Source organism: Pteropus vampyrus, unplaced genomic scaffold (assembly GCF_000151845.1).
Source record: "Pteropus vampyrus isolate Shadow unplaced genomic scaffold, Pvam_2.0 Scaffold365, whole genome shotgun sequence".
Lineage (NCBI taxonomy): Eukaryota > Metazoa > Chordata > Mammalia > Chiroptera > Pteropodidae > Pteropus > Pteropus vampyrus.
This window is the reverse complement of record NW_011889146.1, coordinates 73,022-84,043: the sequence shown is the minus strand read 5'-3', so window position 1 is coordinate 84,043 and position 11,022 is coordinate 73,022. Positions and strand designations below refer to the sequence as shown.

General features: G+C 34.6%; 1 pseudogene; it reads right to left on the bottom strand.

The window, feature by feature from the left end:
* Positions 1 to 8,680: 8,680 nt before the first annotated feature.
* Positions 8,681 to 9,269, bottom strand: LOC105305114 (annotated as a pseudogene).
* Between the last annotated feature and the right edge of the window lie 1,753 nt (positions 9,270 to 11,022).

Sequence of the window (11,022 nt, the reverse complement as noted above, 5' to 3'; positions counted from 1 at the left end):
AGGAAACCCCTATTATAAAGGGACTACTGATAAGCCTGTCCATCCTCCTCTGTGGAAACAGACATTATCCTTATTCTCCTGGTCAGGAAACAAATCTGCCTACTGACTCCGAGGAAGTGTTATTTTTATAATCATGGAATGTCTCTAAGGAGAAGAGAAAACTTTAATTTTATTACTCTAGAACATAAATCTAGTCCCTGCAATGGAGCAGCATCCTTAAACAAAGTGTCAATGCCCTCTGCTCAGAAAATGTGCAGAAATGCCAAAATTATCTCCCAAAACCATATAAATGTAATCATATAATATGCGCTCTTTTGAATATGACTTATTTTCCTCTGCATAATGTTTTTAAAATCCATCTCTCTATTGCTTACTAGAATTCCATTGTATGGTTATGTCACAATTTGTTTATCTATTTACCTGGTGATTGGCACTTGGATTATTTGCATTGTATCTATTATAAAGCTACTATGGACATTCATATACAAGTCTTTGTGTGGACTTGTGCTTTCATTTCTCTGAGTGGTGAGTGTGTGTTACCAAAGAATGCTAAGTGTATGTTAGATACATGTTTAAGTTCTTAAGACATTGTCATACTGTTTTCCAAAGTAGTAGTATCTTAGTACATTCTCAGGAGCAGTGAAAATTCCAGTTGCTTCACACCCTCACCAATATTTTGTCTTTCTTAATTTAGACATTAGATATTTGTCTGTTTATCCTTTAAATTCTGTTGATTTTCCCTTCATCTGTTTTGATGCTTTATCAGAAATATGTATGTTCAAGATTGTTGTGTCTTATTGATGAATTGACCTCTTTATCATTATAAAATATCTCATTTTTTTCTCAGTAAAATTTTTCTTCTGTAGTTTACTTAGGTATATATTTTTAGTGGTTGCTCTAATGTTTACAATATATATCTTTAAGTTATCACAGTTCAATATCACATAATGTGCTATTTCACACACAATATAAAAATTGGACAACAGCATATTCTCCTTTCTCCTCCTATTCTTTGTGCTATTGTTACTCTACATTTTATATGTAAATATATCATAACCCCCAAGACATTATTATTTTGTTTTAAATGGCCAATGATCTTTCATATAAATTTAAAATTGAGGAAAAAAATGTATTCTACATCTACCTACTACACATTTATTGTTTCCTGCACTCTTTATTCCTCTGGGCAGACTCCGATTTTTATCTGATATGATTTTCCTTATGTCAGAAACACTTCCTTTAATATTTCTTGTAGTTCAAGTTCACTTGTAGCATTTTTCTCAGTTTTTGTTTGATACATTCTTTATTTTGCCTTCACCTTTGAAGGATATTTTAGCTTCATAAAAATACCAGGTTGACAGTTTTTTCTCAAGCGCTTAAATGTTCTATTCCTATGACAGCCAGCCTCTAAGATGACCATCAATGATCCTGACCTCCTGGTATTCATGTGTTTGTTTAAGTCTTGTCCCACTCTGAATCAGGTCTAACCCATGTGATCAATAGAACGTGACTGAAATTACATTATGTTACTTCTAAGACTGTTTAACATGGTCATTGCATCTTGCCCCTTGAAGGTCTTTTAAACACTCATTGTGGACACAGCCCTTCCCTGTGCCATAAGGATATTCAAGCAGTCTCACGAAGTGACCTACTTGGTGAGCAACAAACATGTATCAACTTGTCAGAAATGAGAGCGATATACCTTGAAGGCAGATTCTCATGAGAGACACCTAACCAGAGCTGCCTAAATGAGCCAGTCTCAAATTCCCAACACACGAAACTTGTGAGAGATAGTATGTTGTTATTGATTGGAGTTTAAAGACACTAGTTTTGGAGTGACTGCTATGCTGCAGTGGATAGCAGTCACTGCGATTTTCTTTTGTCTGGTGTCGTTTTTGATGAAAAGCGTGCAGTCATTCTTGGCTTTGTTCTATTCTGTATAATGTGCCTTTTGCTCTCTGGATGCCTTGAGGATTTTTTTTTATAGGTTTTCAGTAATTTGACTACTTTGTGCCTCAGTATCTTCTTTGTGTGTGTGTATGTTGATCTTGCTACTTGTCAAAATACTTAAACATGAGCATTTATAGTTTTCAACAAATATGTGGAATTTTTGTCCATTATTTCTTCAAACACATATGTGTTAGACCATTTGATATTTTCCCTCAGGGTCTTCCCACCACCACCAGAATCTTTTTTCTTTGTTTCATTTCATTATGGATAAATTTTTGCTACATGATCAACTTTGCTAATCTTTCCTTCTGCAATGTCTAATCTGTTGTTTATTTTATCCAATGGAATTTTCATTTTACGTATTTTATTTTTCACCCCTAGAAGTTCCATGGGATTCTTTTTCATATCGTCCACTTCTCTCCTCAGATGTTCATCTTTTCCTATAGATCTTAAGCATATTTATAATATACATTTCAGTATTCTTGCATGCTAATTCCACCATCTCTGTTATTTTTTAGTATATTTCTATTAACTTATTTTCTCCTCATTTTGAATCACATTTTCTTGACCTTTATGTTTATATGCAAGTAAGTTTTTGGATGGTGAACAGAGTGAATTTTATATTGTCGAGTGCTGGATTTCATTGTATTTCTTTAAAGAGGGTTGGATTTTGTTCTAACATTCAATTAAGTTATGTGCAGGTTAGATCAAAGCTTATTTTTTAAACTGTTTATTGGTAAACACCCAGAGTAGCTTTTTTCCTATGGTTAATTTTGCCCCACTACAAGATATGACCTCTCTGGGATCTTGATTGAATGCCTTGTGTCTTCGTCAGCATCTCTTTATTTTGACTGTTGGGAACTTGAAAGATTCTCAGTTCTGTGTGAGCTATGGGATTTGTCCTGCTTCATAGCTGCCTGGTAATTGTTCCCCAGAAATTATTTTTCCTAGCCTTGTGAAGTTTCATCCTATAAACATAAAGATTGGTATTCAGTTCACAATTCAAGCAGACCCCGAAGCAGATTTCTAGGCTCTTGCTCTATGCATCTCCCTCTTTTCTTGTACTGTGCCCTATAAATTTCAGCCATCTCAATCTCTCTAAACTCTAATCTGTCTCATCAATTCAACAATACTTCTGGGCCCTGCTTGGATTCCCCTTCCCTGTGCTCTTTTATAAATCGTCTCCAGGCTAAAAGTGGAGGAAACTTTAGGGCTCACCTCATTTGTTTCCCTTCTCTAAGAGACCACAGTGTTGTGCTACCTCTTTTTCAATATCTGAAACTGTTATTTTTTCGTCGACTTTTCTAGTTATTTATGGTGGGAAGGTAATCCCAGAGCGTGCCACTATCTCAAGAACAGAAGTGAAAGTTCCAACCAATATCTTCTTGTTAAGAAAAACTTAAGAACACATCATTTTTTTTCATAATATTTGTGCCCTCCTATGCCAACACATAAATTTCATCATGTACATTATTATATTTGCAAAGTTTTCTGGAAAAGCCTATTTATCATGGACCCCATAAAAACACCACATTTCTGATGTAGAATAAGACCAACCAGATACAGCTGAAATTGGTGAGCATGGCCTGTTTTATGGTCAGTTCTCCCACCATACTTGTAGGCTCTGACTCTTATTTCCAGAGTTCATTTTAGAGGACAGTTAGGCCAGATTCTCTGATTTGTGACCAAGGTTTTGGTTCTAGGTGAACGGTCTCATGTTCTACATCAATTCCAGGGTTATTATCTATCTTCTTAAAGAAAAGATATCATGCCTTTTATGTTTTACTGCACTTAGAAGCTGTTTCAGTTTGATTTGTCCCAGAAGAGCAACAATGCTGTGTATTTCTCACTCTTCTTGCTCTAGGAAAAAAACTCTTTGGCAGTAACCTGGAGATAGTTTACAGTGTGGATGCAATACTTCTGAGATAGAAAAGAGCTCTTTTAAAAATAATAATAGGAATGATAATATTTATAACCAGTAATGTAACATAACAAATTATTTACTGGGGACAGATATAATAAATAGAAATAATCATGAAAGATCTATATTGAATGAATGCACTAACCAGTAAATCTTATTACTGATATTCAATGGATACGAGAGTATGAAGCATGATTAAATGACCTTTGCTACAAAATATGCCTCCTTTCTGTCTCTAAATGTTCTTTCACTAGCGTAGGAGAGTCCCTCTTGTTGGATCTACTCTACTGTCTGACAAGATGTGATAGTGGCTTGTTGAGCACCTGAATGTGTGTATTTCCAGTTTGTATCAGGAGCATTCCCTCCTCATTTCTAGCTGGTAAACAATTAAAGCATGGTAGCTCTTCCTAAACATAATAAGGGATAATGTAGTTGTATAAACCTATCAGTTTTGATTTCTTATTTATTCATTAGCATAGGGTTTTTCTCCTTTCTTTTTGCAGTTTTGCACTATTATAGTCTCAGGGGAAAAAAAAATCCCAGAAGATGAACTCACTCATAAAGGTGAAAGACTATTTCCTTTTGAGCATTATTCAAAAGAAACTAATTATCTTTAGAGAGCTGGGAAAATTTGAAATGACCTCTCAGGATGAATCTGTAGAGGCTTCCTGGGAAGATTTTGATTGCTAAGCTATACTCATTTAATTTTTTTATTTTAATAATTTTCTGCAAAATATTAAAACAAGATTCATTTCAAAATATCCTTGGAGCTGCTTCTTGGTTAACTGCAATTATATATCAGAGCTGCATGCTACCTTTCACATTCACTGGCTCTGTTTAGTTTTGCACACCATAAGTGTAAAGTTAAAAAGGAAAAATCCTTTTTTGTGATTCTCTCTCATCACAAATGGGAGAAATATCATTGGACATCACCTGGAAAGGAGCCACTGGATTTTTCAAGTTTAAAGAAGACAGTGTTATTATGTTTGGTTCTTCCTAATAGATTTAGATGGTAAGAATTTATCTGGGACAGTCCTCATAGGGACACATGGTAGATATTTCAGAAAAATAGAGGACACGCATGTTCTAGAACAATAAGGGACCTTCTGATTACCTGACATGCTTCTCTGGGTGATTACTTGGTTATCATATTAGAAAAAAGCCCAAATATTTTTCTAAACTGGAAGTAGGAGAAGGCAGAAAATGAACTCTGTAATAAAATAATTAAGCTAAATTGGGACCATGTATTGTATTATCAGTATGTTATAAATGAATCAGTACGTGAAAAGTGCTTACATCAGTGTCTCTCATGTAGAGAAATCAGTATAAGAGTTATTACATTGATTGAAACACAATCCCTGGCTGCCTCCAAAGTGAGTCATTTATTAGAAAATGGGGGACGTGTGTATACACTGAGGTATGTTCTGGGTAATCTGTTACCAGAGCTATAACTATTTGGACCATAAAACCATCTTTTTTCATCACTAACCTGCAGTCTCATGAGGAAGCCTTCTGCAATGATTGACATGATTCATTTTTTCCATGCTAAAAAAATTCTACCTGTAATATGAATCTCACTTTAGCTACATTGTTTTCTTTTTCTTTTTTTCAGCATATTTTTTCAAACAGAAGAAAGATGGTAAGACATTCAAGATGAATAAAAAAAAAAGCAAATTGATGAGAAGAACCTGGTAAGTAAGCAAAGCAAGTAAGGTTATATGCATTTTTCTCTGAGATTTGACTTATATTTATATCTCATAAGTTTTTATATATAATGTTCCATTATAATTAATATCCAAAGAGTTGACCATTGCAGTTTTGTTTCCTTTTTGAACCGAGGTCCTTAAACATGTGTTCTTTCATTCCCTCTCACTATCCCTCCTTCATTCCTTTCAGTTTTTCTTTCTAAAACTTCCAAATAATTAGAAAGTTTTTGTGTTTTTCTAATGATTATTTCTAATTTTGTTTTTTTGCATTGTGGTCAGATATGATCTGTATCTTTTCAACAGTTTGAAATTGTTGAGACTTATGTCACTACCTAATATCTGGTTAGATTTTACAAATATTCCATGGAAGCTTAAAAAGCTTCTACTCTGTAAATTTGGCATTTATAAGGACATTAGTATGATTTTATTATTTATTATTGTTTATTTTTATCTGCCTAATTTTGAAAAATGCAATAATTATGTTAAGTTCTTCAGATTTATGGTGATTTATTTTTAAACTTTTAAACTATATAATGGCATGCTATTTGGCATATAACATGACAGATAATATTTGTCGTGAATTTTTACTTCTTAACAAAGTGACTATTATTTTTACTGCTTTTATCTTTGATTTCTATTTTGATGTTTGTAACCCATGTTCTTTTTGTTGTTGTTCTTTTTCTTTTTCAGTGACTATTAGCAGAGCATATCTTTATTCCACTTTTTCTTTTAACTTTGCTGAGTACTTTATGTTGAGTATGTTGCTTATAAATAGAGTTGGATTTTCTTTTTTGACCCAATTAAGAGTCTTTCCTTCTAAGAGATGAGATTATTCTCTTTACATTTATTTTTAGGATATATATTTATTACTTCTTTTGTCTCATTTCATGTTTTCTTCCTTCTCTCTTCCATTTATTCTCTATCAGTATAGCATCTGATTTTTCTTCTTTAAATTTTTTTCAGCGATTTTGTGTATTAAAGACATATTTAGTTTCACTAATGATTTCTTTTGAATCTTGAAGTACCAACTTTCTCAAGTTACTAATATGAAACAGTATTTAATGACAATCACCTATGAAGATGAATATTTTGTCAAGGATAACATTTCTTTCCATTTCTCAAATTTTTCTTAGTATACTCTGGGAGATTTTCCTAGATAATTACCACATTGTTAAGATAGTATTCTTTTAAAATTTTCATCTTTTCTTTCAAGAATGACATTTGCATCTTGTTTTATAACCTTATTTTCCAAGTCATTTAAATTGAGTTATGTGTTTTAATTCCATATCTGGGCCTTTCATACCACAGTATCTCCATCTGTGACACCTTTACTTGCACCTCCTCTTTACCACCGGTACATATCCTCAACTCATTTTTCTTTCTTTTTCAAATTTATTTTTATTTTTCTATTTTTTATTTTTTTTAATTTTTATTAAATTTATTGGGGTGACATTGGTTAATCAAATGCTATAGGTTTCAAGTGTACAATTCAATAAAACATCATATGTATATTGCATTGTGTGTTCACCATCCGAAGTTAAATTTCCTTCTGTCACCATATATTCAAACGATTTTTCTAAGTAGAGTGCATGGGCTGTATACTTCCTGAAGATTTGCATGTTCGATGAGATTTTTCTGTTTTCTCTGTATGAAAAAGACACTTTACTAAATGGTAGAACTCATGAGTCATGGTTATTTCTCTTAAAAATTAATGTGATTCTCTTTTGGCATTTAATGTTGCAGAGATGTCTGACTCATCTGTTTTTTTTGTTTTTTTGTTTTTTAATTTTATTGCAGTTAATCTGGAGTGTTGGATGTTGTTGGATAATGTTATTAGCTTGACCATTCAGCACCCTAAACGGGATGAGAGAACCTGGGTCACATATGGATCAAAAAGTGGGGAGATTCTATACATTTGTCACAAAAGTTGTGTTTCAACTCTTTGCTGAAATTATCACACCAGAGGCCAGGTATTTTATATTTGATCTTTTGTTCAGCCTGGCACCTACTCCAAGAACACAAGATGGGTATAACTTTGTCTGGAATCATCCCTGGTGTTTTTACCCACCAATTGGGAGAGTGAATTGTCATTGTGGAGAGCTATCCCTCTACAGTGTCCCAAACTAGCTCTAATTTGGGAATGTATTTTAATATACAAGGAGAAACTGGCCGGATAGGTAAAATTTTGAATGAGAGGAAACTTGAAGCTAGCAGTTTCATTGGTGGCCCCACTTCAATATGTGCTGCAGTTAGTGCCAACAGAAAAAGTGCCTCCATGAGGCGCGGTCTTCATCCATCTCATAGTCTTGCCCTTTCTCAGCAGGCTTCAGGTCCTGCCTCCTTCTTCATTTTAGGAAAGTGCTTTTCTGGGTCAGAATGAGTCCGTGTTGCTATTGAGAAACTGAGTAGACAGCAGGCTGAGTTGCTGCCAGGTTTCTTGTTGTGCCCATAGGTTTGCTTTTCCCGCCCAGCTCCTATAGGCTCTGAATCTGGGTCTGTCCCATCCATTGCCCACCGTCACACTTCTTGCTGTCATTCCTCATTATTAGAGATTGCTGGCAAAATTTGTCAAGATTTGCTTCACTTACTTCCCGCAGCACTGGAAGCATCACTTCCATGGTGGGGAACCTGAATTGGCTCTTGGTGAGATCTTAGGATGTTGTTTCACCTTGACTTTATAGATCAGATTATCTTCCCTGTTTTTGACAACATGCCTTATTTTCAGCACTGCAGAAGTGTTTCCAGTATTTTACTTTTATGATTTTGTCTGGTTTTGGGAGGAGGATTTGAAACTAGTTGTTTCACTGTCACCTTCCCAAGAATTTAGATTACAGAGAATTTTTCATAAATTGCAGTTTATTTCCTTCCTAAGAATCAGAAAGGTTGTTTTACAAATTCTTTCTTGGGGTCACTCTCAGAATGTGGCTTAGCTCATTTGTTTTTCACTTAATTGATATTAACTTCCTTTGGACTTGTCCCCCAAATTTGGGGGTTCTCCTTTTATATTGAATAGTAATTGTTCTCTCTGTAGTACGTGATTCAGTGGCAATAATACATTCACTTGAACAGGGGATGATAATCAAATCAAAAGAATAAATACATACTAATCATCTGAAAATCTGTGGCCATGAGGACTGTCATGTAGAAATTCAAAATCACTCAGAAGCCAAATCTCAAAGAAGTTACATCCTTTAATTAGTCCATATGGAATAGATCCATAGTACCTAGAATCTGTAGAATTCTGTAGATTATTACTTTCTAACCAAACATGATCTGTTGACACCTAACTATAACTTTTAAAGAAATCTGATGGACTATATTTTTGTCTTCTTCTAAACTAATTACTCTTTTACAAATAATTGATTTTGAATCACTTGGACTTTTTTTTTGCAATCACAATGTCACCTCTTTTGATGCCATAAAAATGCCAACTAAGATTTTCTGCAAAGACAATATCTGAATTTGGAATTGTAGGCTTCGACGATGGTCAGAACACACTGCAACATCACCAATATGTTTAAAAGCACCATGAGCTATGTAGCCATACTGACTAGTATAGCCAATAAGTCGAAAGGTTTTTCCCAGGACACTATGAAGCAAAGTTCTGTGTAGACTCTGCCACCACTGACCACAGATCTGTTCTACAATGCATTCAGTTTTTTGTTAGTTGCAGGGCATCCAGAAAAAAGCATCTAAAGCATGTCTCAAAGCATATATGGGTGACTTATAGCTTCAGGATTCCTCTGACCCCAAAAAGACCAGGAGGCTCTCACTCAGGGCTCAGGTGTGTCTTTCTCACTTGGGCCCTGGAAAAGAGGTGCTCCTTTTTTGAGGCCTGTGATCCACAGTGCTCTAACCACACTAGCTCTAGAGGGGTGGGGTATGTGCCTGAAGGAAATGGGCCTAATTGCACTGAGTAGGCCTGTTTGCAACCTTGCTTATTCATGGGCCACCTGTATGGTGGCTGATGGCCTGCAGAGTGATCAAAAGTATAGGGATGGGCCTCACTCCATGCTTTCAGTGTTCCAAGCCTGCCTCTTACTCACAGACACAATTTATTTTGTAAAATATCTCTGGAAAATTTAACTCCCTGGTTTCTCTGTGCCCTGGAGGGTGCTGTTGGGTGTCTTCCCCCATCCATCAAGTAATGAATACCAAAAAAGGCAAACAAATCTCAAGTATAGTTGGGAAGATAAATCTATTGCAAATAATAATGGCATAGTACAAAAGCAAATATAAAAGATTTTTGGATTATCTTTGCTGTTGCATCTTGTGCATTATTGTTAGCATGATGAGTTGACTAATAATGTTCACTTGTGCTTTATATTGATAATTCCTTACCTCCATTCCTTAACTAAATCCCTTATTGAAATGATTCACATACCAGCAGGCACATTTCAGCTACTTTCAACTTGGCAGCTTAGCTGTCTTTTTAGGGTCTTTTAACCATTTGTACCAAAGGAAATTTAGATTTTGAATGTTATATATTTACATTATCTTTTTAAAGCGTTTAAAACATTTAAAATATTTTAAAATTAAATTTATTGGAGTAACATTGGTTTATATCATTTAAAAAGTGTACAATCTATAATACATCATCTGTATACTGCATTACGTGCTCATCACCCAAAGCCTAGTCTCCTTTTGTCACCATATATTTGACCCCCTTTACCTTCATCCTCCTCACACCCTCATTGTTTTCCTCATAAAAAGTGTGCATTCCAATTTATTTTGTAGGAATTAAGAGTGGTATCCTAGTTTAGAACATTTTGTTTTTCTGACATTTAGTAAGCTGTTAGTAAAAGCTGATGAGTGTAGCTTACTGGCTTCAATTTATATCAGCTATTTAGTAAATTGAATGAGAATACATTAAGCTTATTTTTTGAATGTTCCTTCTTACAAATGTATTATGTGTGTTACAGAGATTTAGCAGCCTGACTAGTGTGGGAAGTAAACTTGTCACTTGTCTCTCCCTTTGCAGGGTCAGGTCTAATAGGGAAGTATGGACCACTAAAGAAGACTCCAGATGATTCAAGTAGCGGTGTTTAGAAACCTCTGAGTCAGTAATAATTCCACACTGAAGCACAGTGCTACAGACACCGTTTGTTTAAATGGACAATGGTGTGTATTAGAGCTGAGACCACTTGTGGTTCTTATCTGTGTACATTTGTCATTATGAGTAAGCAAAATATTTAGCATAAGACCCCTTTCCCTCTAGGTTCATTTGTGTAATTCTTCATAAACTAAAGAAGCAAATTTAAACTCTTTCTCCCAATTATTTTTTAGAAATAATACAGACAGAAAAAGAGTATCTTGTGTAAGTTCACTTGAAATGAAAATTTGAAGTCTAATTAGATTTTTAAAAGACAGGACTAGCATTTCTTGAGTACTTAATACCAGATGCATTATGATCATGTGCTGTTGGTCTTAGGATACTCACTTTAC